At 43.3% G+C, this 15,678-nt stretch overlaps 1 long non-coding RNA gene across 1 annotated transcript; it reads right to left on the bottom strand.

Annotated features, from left to right (window-relative positions):
- Positions 1-1,519: 1,519 nt before the first annotated feature.
- LOC141563411 (uncharacterized) lies at positions 1,520-12,342 on the bottom strand. Its single transcript, XR_012488415.1, has 4 exons — positions 11,769-12,342; positions 8,903-9,012; positions 5,652-5,746; positions 1,520-4,562 (listed from the first exon to the last, which is right to left on the bottom strand). It is a non-coding gene; the product is annotated as an uncharacterized LOC141563411 (long non-coding RNA).
- Positions 12,343-15,678: the final 3,336 nt, after the last annotated feature.

The following is a 15,678-nucleotide window of genomic DNA, read 5'->3' as shown; positions in this document are numbered from 1 at the left end:
TGTAGTGCTCTGTGTCTCTAGAATTGCAATCATTCTCTGAGAGCAGGATTTCTTGGGGAGTTTCTGGGGAGGCAGCCTTGGCTTTAGTTCCAATTCAATAATCCCAGAATTCAATACTAGATGTGAATCTCCTGGAAGTCCATAAGCAGGCTTTTCCTTTAGACTTGAGAATCTTCTCTTGTCCAAGTGTCCCCAGTCAGCACAACAGTAGAATCTCAAATCTCCTTCTTCCTGAATCCTGGCTCCTTAAATCTTCTCAGAGAATGGGCTTTGTGGATATATTTAAAACCATCAGTAAGCACCAAGTGTAATGGGGACAAACTGGAACCTTTCCCAGTAAGATCAGTAAGTAGTGAAACAAGGTTGCACACTATCACCATTAGTATTCAATATTATATTAGAAACGCTAGCCTCGGCAATGAGTTTAGAAAGAGATAAAAGGAATTAGAGTAGGTAATGAGGAAACCAAACTCACTCTTTGGAGATAATATGATGGTATACTTAAAGAACCCCAGAGATTCTACTAAAAAGATATTAGAAATAATTCGTAACTTTTGCAAAGTGGTAGGATACAAAATAAATCCACATAAATCCTCAACATTTTTATACAACAAAATCCAACAGCAAGAGATACAAAGAGAAATTCCATTCAAAATAACTGTTGATAGCATAAAATATTTGGGAATTTATCTACCAAAGGAAAGTCAGGAATTATATGAGCAAAATTACAAAACACTTTCCACACAAATAAAGTCAGATTTAAATTGGAAATATATTAAATGTTCTTGGATAGGTCAAACAAATATAATAAAGATGACATTACTCACAAAACTAACCTATTTATTCAGTACTATATCAATCAGACTCCCAAGAAACTATTTTAATGACCTAGAAAAAATAACAAAATTCATAGGGAAGAACAAAAGGTCAAGAATTTCAAAGGAATTAAAAAAAAAAATCAAATGAATGTGGCCTAGTTGTACCTGATAAACTACACTACATACCTTTCAGATTGGCTAAGATGACAGGAAAAAATAATGTTGGAGTGGATGCAGGAAAACTGGGATACTGATGCATTGTTGGAATTATGAAAGAATCCAACTATTTTGGAGAGCAATCTGGAATTATGCCCCCAAATTTATCGCAGTGTTACTACTGGGTAACAAACAGATATTAAAGAAAAGAAAGGGACCTGTATGTGCCAAAAGTTTGTGGCAGCCCTCTTTGTAGTGGCTAGAAACTGGAAAATGAATGGATGTCCATCAATTGGAGAATGGTTGGGTAAATTATGGTATATGAATGTTATGGAATATTATTTTTCTATTAAGAAATGACCAGCAGGATGAATACAGAGAGGCTTGGAGAGACTTAACATGAACTGATGCTGAGTGAAATAAGCAGAACCAGGAGATCATTATACACTTCAACAACTGTCCCATCCACTGGGACTCAGTTATTCGGGGGTCGAGGGGAACCCAGCCTGAAAGAGAAACGGGCGAGAAAGAAGAGCGAGACCAAGCAGACTCTTGTCAAGGTCTCAGTTTATTGCTCTTGGGGTACAGCTTATATAGCAAAAAGCATGAGAAAGAGAAGTAGGGTAGGGCCTGGGAAAGGAACATGGGGATGGCTGGTTCAATGAACAGGAACAGTTTGCAGTTAGGATATACAATGTTGGAATATTCTATGGTTGGTCGGTTCTCAAAACTATTTGAGGGTTATGCCCACCTGTGGTCGGCCGATTCTCAGAACAATTTGTCTGAGGGTAATGCCCACTTAGGGGGGAGAAACACCTGGGTGGGCCAACTTAGTGGGGAGAGACACCTGGGCTGAAGCCCTTGGCTCCCAACAAATAACAATACTGTATGAGGATGTATTCTGATAGAAGTGGATATCTTTGACAAAGAGAAGATCCAATTCAGTTCCAGTTGATCAATGATGGACAAAATCAGCTATACCCAGAGAAGGAACACTGGGAAATGAGTGTAAACTGTTTGCATTTTTGTTTTTCTTCCCAGGTTATTTTTACCTTCTGAATCCAATTCTCCCTGTGCAACAACTGTTCGATTCTGCACACATATATTGTATCTAGGATATACTATAACATAATTAACATGTATAAGACTGCTTGCCACCTAGGGGAGGGGGTGAAGAAAAGGATGGAAAAAGTCGGAACAGAAGTGAGTGCAAGGGATAATGTTGAAAAAATTACCTAGGCATATGTTCTGTCAAAAACTTATATTAAAAGTTTATAATTTTAAAAAGGCTGATGGTTCATGGCAAATGACAGTGTACTACAGACAATTAAAGTTACTCCTGCTTTGTACGCTGGCATCTCAGATACTATCACCATTAATAGAAGCTGTGCTAGCATTTCTAGTACAATGGTATACAGTAATAGATCTGCCCAATGCATTTTTTACTATTCCACTTAACCAATCTCATGTTTTGAAACAATTATTAGAACATTTACTTGAGACCTCACATTTAATCACTTCTGTTACTAATCACCATTGGTATGATTCTTTTGTTCAAATCACCTACTGCACTTAAATATTTTAATAGTCTGGAAATCCCATTATTATTATTGCTTATCTTATTGATATTCCTATTTACATGTAATTATATGTATGTAAAGATGAAATGGATAAATAATTTCATGCTCTTGATTCAGTCACCTTATGTCTTTCTTGACCTTAAGGCCAAACGAAGGAATATTCCCTATTCCTGAGTAAGTTCACTCTGTCCTTTAGTTGATTGCTCAAGGAATGTGTCATGTATGTGGTGGCTGCTTATCTATGTTCCAGGAACGAGACCCTCCTGGAACTCAAAGACAGTACTTGGGAGAAATGGCTAATCTCCCATGTATGTCATTAATTAACTACAACCCTGTGGCCCCTCATGGTATTCTCTTTGATGAGCTAACAAATCTGTATTCCCATGGCCAAAAACCCAAGAAAATGGGCTGAAGCCCAAAACCCTGGTCCATCCATATCCCAGATCCTTGGTTCAAAGCCTTCTTTGTCTTCAACCCCAAAAACGCCCTTACTCTGAAATGGCTCATTGGAATCTCACCCATGGAGAGGACGCTCTGCCTGGGACCTTTCCATTCGGGACTCTAGGCTGCACTTCTGTGATTTCCCAGCCACACAGGATCAGAGTTGGTGCTCCCCCAAATTGGTGATTTTTTTCTCTCATCTATTCTGATCATCAATAATTGCAGTATGTCTAGTTATTGTCCTCTTTTTTAAAATTTTTTATTACTTTTATAATTATAACATTTTTTGACAGTACATATGCATAGGTAATTTTTTACAGCATTATCCCTTGTACTCCCTTCTGTTCCGAATTTTTCCCTTCCTTCCCTCCACCCCTCCCCTAGATGGCAGGCATTCCCATAATATTAAATATCTTATAGTATATCCTAGGTACAATATATATGTGCAGATAATTATTATCCTCATATGCTGGTTCTGTTATTGCAAAAAAGTCTATTTTTTGCTGCTTTTAAATATTATTAAAATTCTTTTATTTTTGGCTTCTGAGACACATGAGTCATTTGTGATAGCGAACCCGAACTTTAAAATCTTACAATACAGGAGTGCCTTCCTGCTGGGACTCTGTCTTCCCAGAAATCAGCTGGAGTCAGGATAAGCAAAAGTCTTTCTTCTTGGTTTCTTGAGGTCACCGTCAGGGGAGTAGATCTAATAATCTCCACACCACCTTCCTCTCTCAATCACCACGAGAGAATGCCTCAACTTCCTCCTCCTAATTCCCCCCACACACATCACTCCCCCTCTTTGTCCCACTAATCAAGTCAGCACAGAACAGCTGGGGAGGCTCAACCTTCAAACAAGTTAATAGAGACCATCCAATTGGCAATTAGTCTCACGTGCTACATTATCCAAGTGCATTTGCTCAGTTCTAGCCCTTTACACTTTCCTTACGTGGTTTCGGATCCATCATGGTATTAAACCCTTTGTTAAACCCTGAGATGTCTTTGTCTACACAAGTCCCTGTACAATTGATGGAGTAAGGGATGGTGTCCATAGCCATATCCAGGGAGGTAGGATGTCATAAGACTCTCAATTACATGTATGTATGTAGGCTAGGTAGGAAAGGCACAGAGGAGGGGTGTATGCAAGAAAAGTCATTCTGTAGCACTGCTTCCCTAATTTTGACAGGTGGGTTTGTTGGTTTTTTGTCCACTAATTTGGAGGTGTTGCCCACAAGTGGAAAGCAGGGCAAGGCCTCCCCCCAGCCCACCATATGAATAGCAAGAGGCTATGGGAGAAGCACCCAAATCCATTGTCCAGTTTTGTCCACTTCAAGGCGTTGCGCATCAACCAGGACAGTCCAATTCAGCTGTGACACTGGTGCTGTGTTCACCTTCTTTGGAGTCATGGTCAGGAGGGGGATGGTATCAGTATCTGCAGGGCTGCTGACATCCAACCAATCCTTCTAGGCTGTTGTTGGAGATGATGTCATCAGGTCCTTCTCTTCTTGATTCCCCAGATCACAGACGTTCCTGGTTCAGATCCATTCCTCATTTGTTGGGTCTGCATCTGGAATGACAAGAGCATCCCCGGGTCTCCAAACCCTGACCCAACCCAGGCCCTTTTAGGTGCTATCTAAGCCCTTCCACATTAATGTGAAGAGAAGGCTCCTGTTATTGTTGGCCAACTTGTTGTTCAGCCATGCCTTTTGCATGTGCCAGAAACTCATTGCTGGGGTAAGATTCAGGGAATGTGAAAATTGCAGGTAATTATATGTATATATCTGAATAAGAAATTAAGATTTCATATTAGAATTATAAGCTCACTCAAATCTAGCAGGCCTGAGCTTTAAATTATAGGAACTTGACCGTTCCATAAATTCTGTATGTCTTTGACAATAGATACCAGGAACTAGCCATTCTTGGACATGCTTATGCTTAGGGTTGGGTGGCTTCCTCCCTGTGCATATGCAATTGATAAGGAAACATGTCAAGCTTCAAGAGTTTGGAGTGAGTCAACATGAATATATAGATAAGTTTTGGCCGGGAGCCTTCTTTGTCTAAAAACATATAAAAAGCCCGCGTCCTATACCATAGTTGAGCTTTACCCGTGGGAAGGATGCTTCGTCCGGGAAAATCTTTACACAATTCAAGTTGATTGAGGCTGAAACGGGGCTCCCAGCCATTTGAGTTTTGAGGTTCCCTTGAATTGGTGATGTATTCTCTTCCTCTATCTGCTATAATTGTTATATTGTTAATTGTTCTTATTTCTATTTGGTTTTTTATACAAATCTAAACTGTCTATACCTTGTCCTATTTGATTAAAACCTTACTTTCATTTTCAATTGAGTCTGAGAGCGTCATTTATAGGAGTGAATCCGAACACATACAACTTTTCTTAATACAATATCTGTTAGAGTAAAGGGCAGATCTCAAGGGCAGAGTATAAGAGGCACTAGGAGGCTTATTCTGCCCGAGCCTGACAAACAGGGAGGTGATGGTATTGAGTAAACCTCAGTAACGAGGGAAAGCCTCCTCACTCTTGCTGATCATGCTCTAGCTCATGCACTCTCAAGACACGTGATCTGGGGACTATAAAAAGGGGTTGCAGGAGACGGGAGGAAGGGATCTCCATGATGTAAAGTCATACTATAAATACCTGTTGCAGCATACTCGTGTGAGTCGGGTGTTCTGCGGGGGACCCTTGAGGTTGTTCTTTGATTGAGATAATCAGAGCCAAAGGCATCTGAAGGCCTGGAGAAGGTAAGAGCTAGTTGACCTCCGCTGAGGTAAGCAGCAGGGAGTTAATGTATATCATCGCATCTTAGAGAGCCCTGTGAGTCCGGTGGAGGGCTGAGAAAACCCTGTGGAAGGCCACAGATAATGGGGGAACTTCGAATGAGGTATAAGATCCTTCAGCCCAGAGGAAACCTGCTAACAATATCTGGTTTGGCTCCCCATTTTTCCCTTTGGAATTTTTCACCTCCCTTCCTGAGAAGTCAGGGAGGGTGTGACCACCTGTGTTCTGCTTGAAGCAAGGATACTTGCAGCAGGATTCTTATAGTTAGCACTTACTCAGTGTGATTAATGAGATAATGGTTCTCTAGTTAACACACACTTAGTATGATAGGATGTAATCACTCTAGTCGGCATATACTTAGTGTGATGTAATGATATGATCATACTGAGATATTTAAGAAGAGAGGAGACTCAGACACAGGCACAGAGGAGACCAGAAGACAGAGGCAGAAACGGAGATCCTCCTGGTAGCTCTTCTGCCTTCATCACTCCTACACCTAAGTCCAAGGCTCATTCAGAGATCCACCAGAGAACTAGTCCAGAAATTATATTTTGGCTCCCAACAAGGGGCTCTAGAAAGTGTAGCATCTCCTTAATACCGTGTTTCCCCGATAATAAGACACTGTCTTATTATTTTTTTGGGACTAAAAAACACCAGAGGGCTTATTTTCAGGGGAGGGCTTATTTTATCCTCCATCATGCCCCTTTTATCCTCCATCATGCCCATTTTAGCCTCCATCATTCCCCTTTTAGCCTCCATCATGCCCCCTGAGTGCTTATTTTATTCTCCATCGCTTACTGAACTTACCGAGTTTTTAGATGGTCCTGTCTCAGCTCTACTCCGCGGCGCTGCTCTCAGTAGCGCCAGCAAGCAAATCACCAGGGAAGAAGAGGATGACGCGCTCACTGCTGCAGCTCTGATTGGATGCAGCTCGGAGCGCGACGTGCGTTTCACCCGGGAGGGGAGGGCGGCGCTGCTTACTGAAGGTACCGCTACGCAGCATATAGCGCAGGGGATCACCATGATGACCGTTTTCATAGTAAGTTCGATAGGGCTTATTTTCGGGGGAGGGCTTATTTTAGCGGAATATTAAAGAGTATGTGGGTGTCTTATTTTCAGGATAGGTCTTATTATCGGGGAAACACGGTACTACTATAACCTTGTAGCTCCACTTTGAGCTACTCTTAATACCTGTCCATTGACAGCACATCTAGGCCACACTTACCTGTCTTTGGACACTGTGAGGACCTCGTTAGCATCCTGGATATCTTAGAATCAGCCAGAGTCAGGATAAGTAAAAGTCCTTGGTCTTTATTTTTGGTCTTAGGGGTAGAAGTGAAGGGAATGGAAGTGTAGGATCTCCACGACCTCACCTCTTCATTTCCTGCCCAGAAGTGACTCTAGCTAGTCTTACTCCACCCCCCGGTCCCTCCTAAAATTATCTGTATACACCAAATGATTGGGCAAGCACATGATAATGTGAAGGGCCATTTTCCAAGCATATTCCTATGAAGTATTGTCCAATCAGTAATTAGCCTCAAGTGCTCGGTTGTCCAACCTCAGTGCATCAACTCAGAGTTTCAGCCCTTTATAGGGCACCAACCCTGGATAACATAGAGACAGACCACCAGGAGGTAGGGGTGAAGTTTTTACTTAAGAACTTTATTCTTAGAGAGCACATATTTATATCCTCTTGAAGATCTGGGGGAAGTGGGAGGTCCTCTAGGAACCTGTCATAATGGGATTGGCCCAAGAAGAGGGAGGGAGGCCTGCTAGGCTTTGAGAGCACTAAGGAGCAGACGTGGTACCTGGGGTCAGACACCATCTCCTGGGGCTAAGCCCCACCTCCACATAGGACTCGCCTGAGCCTCAATACCTCTCATCCCTCATGTCCTCCCACATGCCTTGAATTGCATTCCTTGCTCCTAGAGGTTTTTTTAACCCTTACATAAAGCAATAGTATGTTTTGTCATCTCAACTTGGGGACTCTAGAAAGCATTATATTTTAACCACCCCAGTGTGGGGACTCTAGAAATTATATGTTTTGTGATTCCCAAATTGGGGGCATTAAAAAGCACACTACATTTTGGCACCTAAATGTGGGGCCCTAGAAACAGGGCCTTGCAAAGCAGGGCACAAATCAACTCCACTGATGGGATTAGCCGAGTTCAATGGAAAGTCCCAGTGATCTGGAAATAGGCTAAGTATAAAAATAGGCAAGTAGGAAGATTTGGTAAGGGCTAAATTATTCGCTTTCGTTTTTTTCAGCTGAAATTGTAATGACCACATTAGCACCCTAGATATCTTAGAATCAGCCAGAGTCATAAGCAAAAGTCCTTGATCTTTATTCTTGAATAGATATAGGAATCTATACCTTCTTTCTCTCTCTCCACAACCAAAAAATGACTCTCCCTTGTCTTACTCCACCCTCTGATCCCTCTCACAATTCTTTGTATACACCCACAGATCCAGCCAGCACAGGATAGTGGCCAGGCCATTCTCCAAGCTTATGCTAATAGAGTATTGTCCAACTGGTAATTAGCCTTAAGTGCTTGATTATCCAGGTGCATCTGCTCAGCTTCAGCCCTTACAGAAATGAGGCAGATAGTAAGAAATGAGCCTCCCTTGCCAGGGAAGTATGAAGCATGCTTCATTAGGTTAACAGAGAAGCAAGATTTGTTGGTAACTCAGAAGCAGATCACCGAGTTCTCAGATGCTCTGGAGTGCACTCTATGGCTTTGTAAGAAGGAGAGGCTGGAGCCAGAGATGTGGAAGTTAGTAAGAGAACAACTAACTGAATACAATGACGTTTTAAGGTTTTAAGGAATCCTACAAGTTTTAAAACTAGGAAAGATTTTAACGTGGACAGCCAGACAAGAAAGTATAAGAAGAAAAGCAAGCATAGAGTTAGTATCTGTAGCCCAGGAGAGTACAGCACCTGGGGTAGAGCTAAACAAGTCTTTTTTTTTTTTTTTTAGCATTTTACAGATTTATATAGTTTGTTATTACTTTAGGAGATTCTGCAGGGCACAGCCATTTGGTGGAGAAGAGTTAAGTATCTTAAGTACTATGGTAAGTTGGCCAGAAAAGGAATTAAATCCATTAAATACCTTGCTGATGAGAAGGGTGACCCGGCCTGTGGGTCTCGAACTAGGGATGGCTGAAGTCACACATCAGTCTGTAAGCCGGAGGCTGGGGGAGGCGTTTGCCTGGGGATGGGCTGAAAAGAAAGAAACGGAGGCAACTCTGGCAGAAGGTAGAATAGCTTCTTTATTGAAGGAGGGTTTGGGTTTATATAGGGGCTTGGTCACGTAGGCAGTCTTTTGAAAAGACATTTCATGATTAGGGGTCGTATAACAAAGGTAACATTTGTCGGTTACGGGACATCTGGTAGTTGACATGCTTTTACTCCGATAAATTAGGCCTTGTAGAAAATAGCTTACAGAAGGTTAGGGATAGCCTAGAAAAAAGAAAGAAAGAGAGGGAACAACAAGAATCCTGGTACCAAAATTGGTTTTCTACCTCTCCTTGGCTTTCCACCCTTCTCCCTAGCCTTCTCGGGCCTATTATAGGTCTCCTTCTACTCATCTCTTTTGGCCCCTGGGCCTTTAATAAACTAACATCTTTTGTAAAAACCCAAGTAGATACAGCAATTAGCAGGAAAAATCACATATATTACCATCGCATACAAGACCAAGAAGAAGGCAAAGCTGAAAACATCGAACCCCTGCATTTTAATGACCACCTCTTGAAGAAATCCAGACTTCGGCGGGCAGCAGAAAGAATTCGAAAACTTTGCCCCTGTTTTCAAAAAACCTGATAATTGTTCACCCTACTATAACTATAATTGTTCACCCTACTATAACTCCCTTATACATGCACAGTTTGCTTTGTAATACCATTTCATATCCCTTCTCCAGAGACATATTGTATCTCTCTGATATTAGGACCTTGTGTTATGCTATCAATTGTATTCCTAAGAATTGTAATTCATGAATTGATACTGCGGGTGCATTGGCACTCGAAACTACTTTTTAATATTCTAAGAGTACTTCATGTATTGCTTTGAGATGATTCTTTGTTTTTGGTTAAGCCTGATGCTTTTAAGAAATCACCCTCCCCTTACCCCTCTTTCCCTGTACCCCTCATGGATCCTGACAATCTGTTCCTTGCCATTTTTATGAAAAACTTTGACCTCTGCAATATGCAACCCGGGTATCTTTGGGAAAGGTTTAAAAATGAGCCACGGCTATAAGACCATTGTGATGCCATGACGGGCAACCTTGAGTGATCGATCTATCCATCTGAGACAGGGGTTGGCGTGGCAATCCCACGGGTGGTATGGACAATCCCAATGACCTAAGACAGCGTCCAATGGCCAGCTACCTCCAGGCTGTACTGCGTGAGTGTTAAGACACCTGCACCAGCCATTACACTCCCGGTATTGCTGGAAATGGGTCACGAGGCCTGAGTGCCTCATTATTAAAGAAAAATGGGGGACATGTCAGGAACCCTCCCCAACCTTTCCCCTTGCTCTTCCCCCCTCTTGAACAAACCCAGGTCACCACGGCCCTGAGGCTGATGATTTCTGAGAAATGTCAAGACATACAGTTCCCAGAACTGATATGGAACAGACAAAACCACATTGTTCCACCCCGCCCTTGGGCCCCTAACCGTCTCATGATCTGCACCTGGTAAACGTTACAAAAATATTTGTCTCATCTATCATGATTACCCAATCTTTATGCATACGTGGCATTGCGGTTTTCTGCCTATATATTCTGTAACTGTAAGCTCAATAAACGAGACATGCTTCACCTTCGCTTTGAGTAGTCTCCACTCTCTCTCTCTCGATCCTGTTCTCGGGCTTTCTTAGCCCCCGCAGGCTTTTGCCTTAATTTCGGTCTATGTCCTTCTCTTTTGACCCACGTTGAAGACCTGCTGGACAGGTCAAAGGCTAATGTTCGACTCTCTTTCTTTTTCCTATAAGAGGGTTTATTTTCTCTTAGTGAAGGCTCCTTTTCAGAGACCTTCATAGTTGTCTGGAGGGAGAGGGATGTTCTTAAAGATTCTTGGATATTATTAAATTGAGAGGCCATCTGGGCATACTGATCCTGTACTGTCATTATCTCTCCGAGTTTCTTTAGATCATGAATAAGCTTTTCTTTTATAGCTGTAAGATCGGAGTTCGCTTGTCCGAGCGGTAAGGAGTAAGGGATATTCGGGGGGAAATGAGTAGGGAAAGCAAAGGATAACGGCTGGGGTTTGAAAGGACCTGGGTTGGTGGTTTGATTAAGGAAGACATTAGGAGGATTGTATGTAGCAGCTGCAACTTCTAGGTCTGCAGCATCAGCCTCGTTTAAGATGCCATCAGTGGTTTCATTTTCGCCAGGGTGAGTTTTACTGGGTAATCTGTCTGTCCTATGCTTATCAGTCGGAGCGATGGGCAGGGTCATTGGATCTGCGGGTAGGGGGGGTAGATAAGTGGGATTGGGCGAGGCGGAGGGGATTCTAAAATAGAAGAAGGACGGGAGGGAGATTTTTGCAAATTTTTCGACTTTTCTCCCTGGTCTCTCTTATAAAAGGAAGTCTCAGAGGCAGCACGAGAAAGAGGACGCAGACATGATTCAGCTGTAATGAGAAGTTGTCTAATTCCTCCGTCAGTTGCTGCCTCCTGAACAACCTCGTTAATGAGAGTCCAATAAGGAAGAATGTTGAGAGACATAGAATCAGGTCCTTCCTTTTTTAGTACCTCGTTTAAATCTCTGCCTACCTTTTGCCATTTTGCAGGATGAATTTCGGGGCCATCAATTATGAACCATGGAGATATCTTATCAATATATATAAAAAAATCTTATAAGATCCTTCCTTTTAACCTTAATTCCTCATTCCCTAAAACTCTCTTTAAGATCTTTAACGAAAGTCTGTTCTTTAGAAAGGTGGGAGCCCATGATTGCGACGGATTGGTTCACTTACCCTGTATGTGAAGATTCTCTTCGGGTCCTTAGACGGGGGCCTGGCCAGGCGGTTCGTCTCTACTTCTCTTCGTCAATCCGTCGGGCTGATATGGATCTTCAGGTCCCTGTTCGGGCGCCAATTTGACCCGGCCTGCGGGTCTCGAACTAGGGATGGCTGAAGTCACACATCAGTCTGTAAGCCGGAGGCTGGGGAGGGCGTTTGCCTGGGGATGGGCTGAAAAGAAAGAAACGGAGGCAACTCTGGCAGAAGGTAGAATAGCTTCTTTATTGAAGGAGGGTTTGGGTTTATATAGGGGCTTGGTCACGTAGGCAGTCTTTTGAAAAGACATTTCATGATTAGGGGTCGTATAACAAAGGTAACATTTGTCGGTTACGGGACATCTGGTAGTTGACATGCGTGACTTGTGATATTCGGGGGCAGGATGTTCTCAGGCTAGGAAAGAATGTTTTATTGTTAGCACCTGTGCTCTGTGACCTTCGAGGCAGGATGTTCTCATGCTTTGTTGAGCATATTTCTTAGAACTCGACAGACCAAGGTCTTTTATTAATTCTTGGAATGTGGGGTGTGGGGCCCAACAGAAGGGTGTGGTGCTTTTCACATTCAAAGCTCAGTTTCAATTCTATCTACAGCCAAGCATGTGCCCTTATGGTATTCCCCATCTCCTGATCCTCCTCCCTCAATTCTGCCTTCCTGGGCAAAAGGAGGAGTGGGAGGGGGAATGACACCATCAGCATCACCCATTAAGCAGTTTTGCCCACAAGGTAATCGTTATGCTGAAATAGCCCAGGCCACAAAATTCAGGACAACCAAGGGGTTCATGATTTGAAAGCATTTATTACCCACCAGGACGGACCTCTCAGTAGAGTTCCACCCCAAACAGAAGTAGAGACAGCCTTATAAGCATTCTTTTTCAGCTTTGTAATTACATTTGATGTTAAACAGTGACTCGATTTCCCGCTTACAAAGGGAAATGGGGGAGCTTATGGAGAATACATAATGGCAGATGTTGACATAAAAATAGGTCAGGGTTAACTGACATTGTTAAGCAAGCATGCTATAGAACAATCACTTCTCTGAATATGGTTGAGCAAACACTTTACAGAGCAAAACACTTCCCTTAATTTTGTTGAGCAAACATTTCTCTATAAGCTCGATGCCCCCTGACCCAGGACTGAGGAGGCCAATCTTTTGTCCATTTCACTCCCCTCTTTTTATGGTCATAGTTGTGACTCAATTGAGGCCAATGGAGAATAAGTCATCTTGAGGGTGAAAAGTTTGAGGGTCTGTATACGGTCCTGAATGTAAGAGGTGAGGCACTTAATGACACAGGGAGCTAGGAGGAGGAGGAGGAATAAGAGGACTGGGCCTGCGATTCCTGAAAGGAGGGTGGTCAGCCAGGGGGACCAGTTATAGAGTGATTGATAGCAGGACATTGAAGCCTTATGACTGGCCTCCCAGTCATCCAACCTCTTACAAAAGGAGGTGAGCAATTCCCTAATGACACCTGACTGATTTGCGTAGAAATAAGAAGATTCTCCTAGCATCATACACAGTCTGCCTTGCTTCATGAACAGCAAGTCTAACCCACGGCAGTTCTCTAATACAACCTTTGCTAGGGAGTCCACTGATTTTTCTAAATGGGTGATGAGACTTTTTAGAGTTCTAATGTCTGTATTTATCTGGGAGTTCAGGAGGCTGAAATCTGCTTTCCCCTTAACTAAAGCTGCTGTCCTCACTGCTGCTGAGCCTGCAACACCTATTCCTACTAGCAGGGGAACCAATGTGGCTACTGCCTGTTTGGAATGAATCAATCCAAAGTGTTCCTCGGCTCCCTCTTCAGAATAAAGGAACACTTGGGGCAATACATGTGCCAGGATGCAAAGTTCAGTACTCTGACAGAACCTGAGCTCTGAGATGCAAAGAGTTAGTCCAGGAAAACCATGTGGTGACAGGGGCAAAAAGCCAATTAAGGGAATAATCAGCAGGAGAAACCTGCAACCTAACTGACATAGCTCCTTGTAAGGGGATTGGGACTGTTAGGTTCTTACTAAGTGCTAATGAGATAATGAGATATTAGGTTCTTAGTAAGTGCTAAGTCAGTACTTAACAATTCTCTAGTTTTACCCCTTTGAACTTCTGGGGAAGAGCTTACATGTTTAGAAGGAATAAGTTCATTGTTGAAGTATTTCTCCCACAGGCCCCTGAGTTATTCCACGCCCATTCTCTGGGAGGATAAAAGAAGAAGTTAGAGTCTGCAAAGTGAGTTCTGGATGGGTCAAGGAGAAGATGTCCGGTGGATTCACAAGTCCAGCAATTCTGTACTTTTGGAGAGGAAAAGGAGTCTGCTCTAGGTCAGAGTTAAGACGACTCTCTACAGGAAGAAGAGTCTGGCCAGGAGATTGAGTTGAGACAGCAGATCTCCTCCCAGAGAGCGATCGGCAGTTTCTGGAGACAACAGGACATTACATTTTGGTGCCCACAACGTGGGGCAAGGACTTTTGCTTATCCTGACAAGGACTTATTCTGAGCCCTTCAGATGAGCTAGACTGGACTTTATCATGGGACCACTGAAAATTCAGCGATGCTAAACAAGTAGCACTGCCCTCTACCTGTTGTAGGGTCAGGACAGGCTGATGCTAGTTTCCTCTACAACATGGGTCGGGGTCTGACAGAAGCCATTAATAAACTTCTGCTGTGACCAGCCCACCTGACTCCCATATCACAGGATATTTCTAGGGCTTAATGACCTTAGAACTCCAGGTGGCAGGATATTTTCTTTCTCCCCCAAAGGCTGCCTTGAGGCATGACGACCTCAAGGCTCCTAGAAGGACAATAAATTACCACAGACGTCTTCTTTTAAGTACAATAATTCTGAGGCCCTAGGAGAAGCAATAAGCCACAGATGTTTCCCTCTTTGAAGAACCTTCCTCCTCTGCCGCCCTCCCCCCCCCACACCCCTGCTAGCACGCAGCCTTATCCTATATAACTTGAGCTGTTCCCAACAATAAACTGAGACTTGCTCCAACTGTATGCTATCTCCCTCCTCTTTCTTGCCCATATCTCTTTCGGGCTGGGTTCCCCTCGGTACCCTTCGAATAACTAAGTCCCGGTGGGCAGGACAAGTGGCACCCAATATGGAGCTCCGGAGTGCGGACCCTTGCCAGGTGGACCCCGGAGAGATCGTCCGGACCCCTGAGAAGTTGCAAGGATCTCCTTCTGTCCTTGGTAAGTAGATTTCATCTGTCTCATAAGTTATGGGCCATAAGTTGTCTAAAGAACAGATCTTTGTTAAGGATCTTAAAGCCTCCCTCAGGGAAAGAGGAGTGAAAGTTAAAAAGAAGGACTTAGTAAGATTTTTCCTTTTTGTAGATGAGATCTGTCCTTGGTTCATTATAAGTGGACCTGAGATCCATCCCCAAAAATGGCAGCAAGTAGGAAGAGATTTAAACAATAAAATACAGATAGATGGGCCTGACGCTGTTCCTGCGACAGTGTCCTCTTATTGGGGCGTAATCAGAGATATTGTGGATTCAGCACATTTCGACCCTGAAAAACTACAACTTCTGTTGGTCGCAGAGCACTGCCTCCACCCCTTATCTCAGGCAGCTTCTGCAACATCTATCCAGGCCACCTCTAAAGAGCCCCTCACCCCTTCTAAGTGCCCCTCTAGGCCCCCATCTGTGGTTATTGAAATACCACCTACTTCCCGGGAGCCCCTCTGCTCTCTTTTACCCCCGGAAAATCCACCAGTAGAAAAGACCCAAGATTTCCCTATAATCCCCCGGAAACCTCTCTACTCTCCGTTACCCAAAGAAATCCCTCCAACAGAAGAGTCCCAAAACTTTCCTATAATCTTTAAAACGCCCCCCAAAGATCCTGATGCCGATACCCTTAACCCTCGAGACAC

This window comes from Sminthopsis crassicaudata, chromosome 3 (assembly GCF_048593235.1).
Source record: "Sminthopsis crassicaudata isolate SCR6 chromosome 3, ASM4859323v1, whole genome shotgun sequence".
NCBI classification, from domain to species: domain Eukaryota; kingdom Metazoa; phylum Chordata; class Mammalia; order Dasyuromorphia; family Dasyuridae; genus Sminthopsis; species Sminthopsis crassicaudata.
The sequence above is the reverse complement of the archived record's forward strand: the minus strand, read 5'-3'. Positions and strand labels throughout refer to the sequence as shown.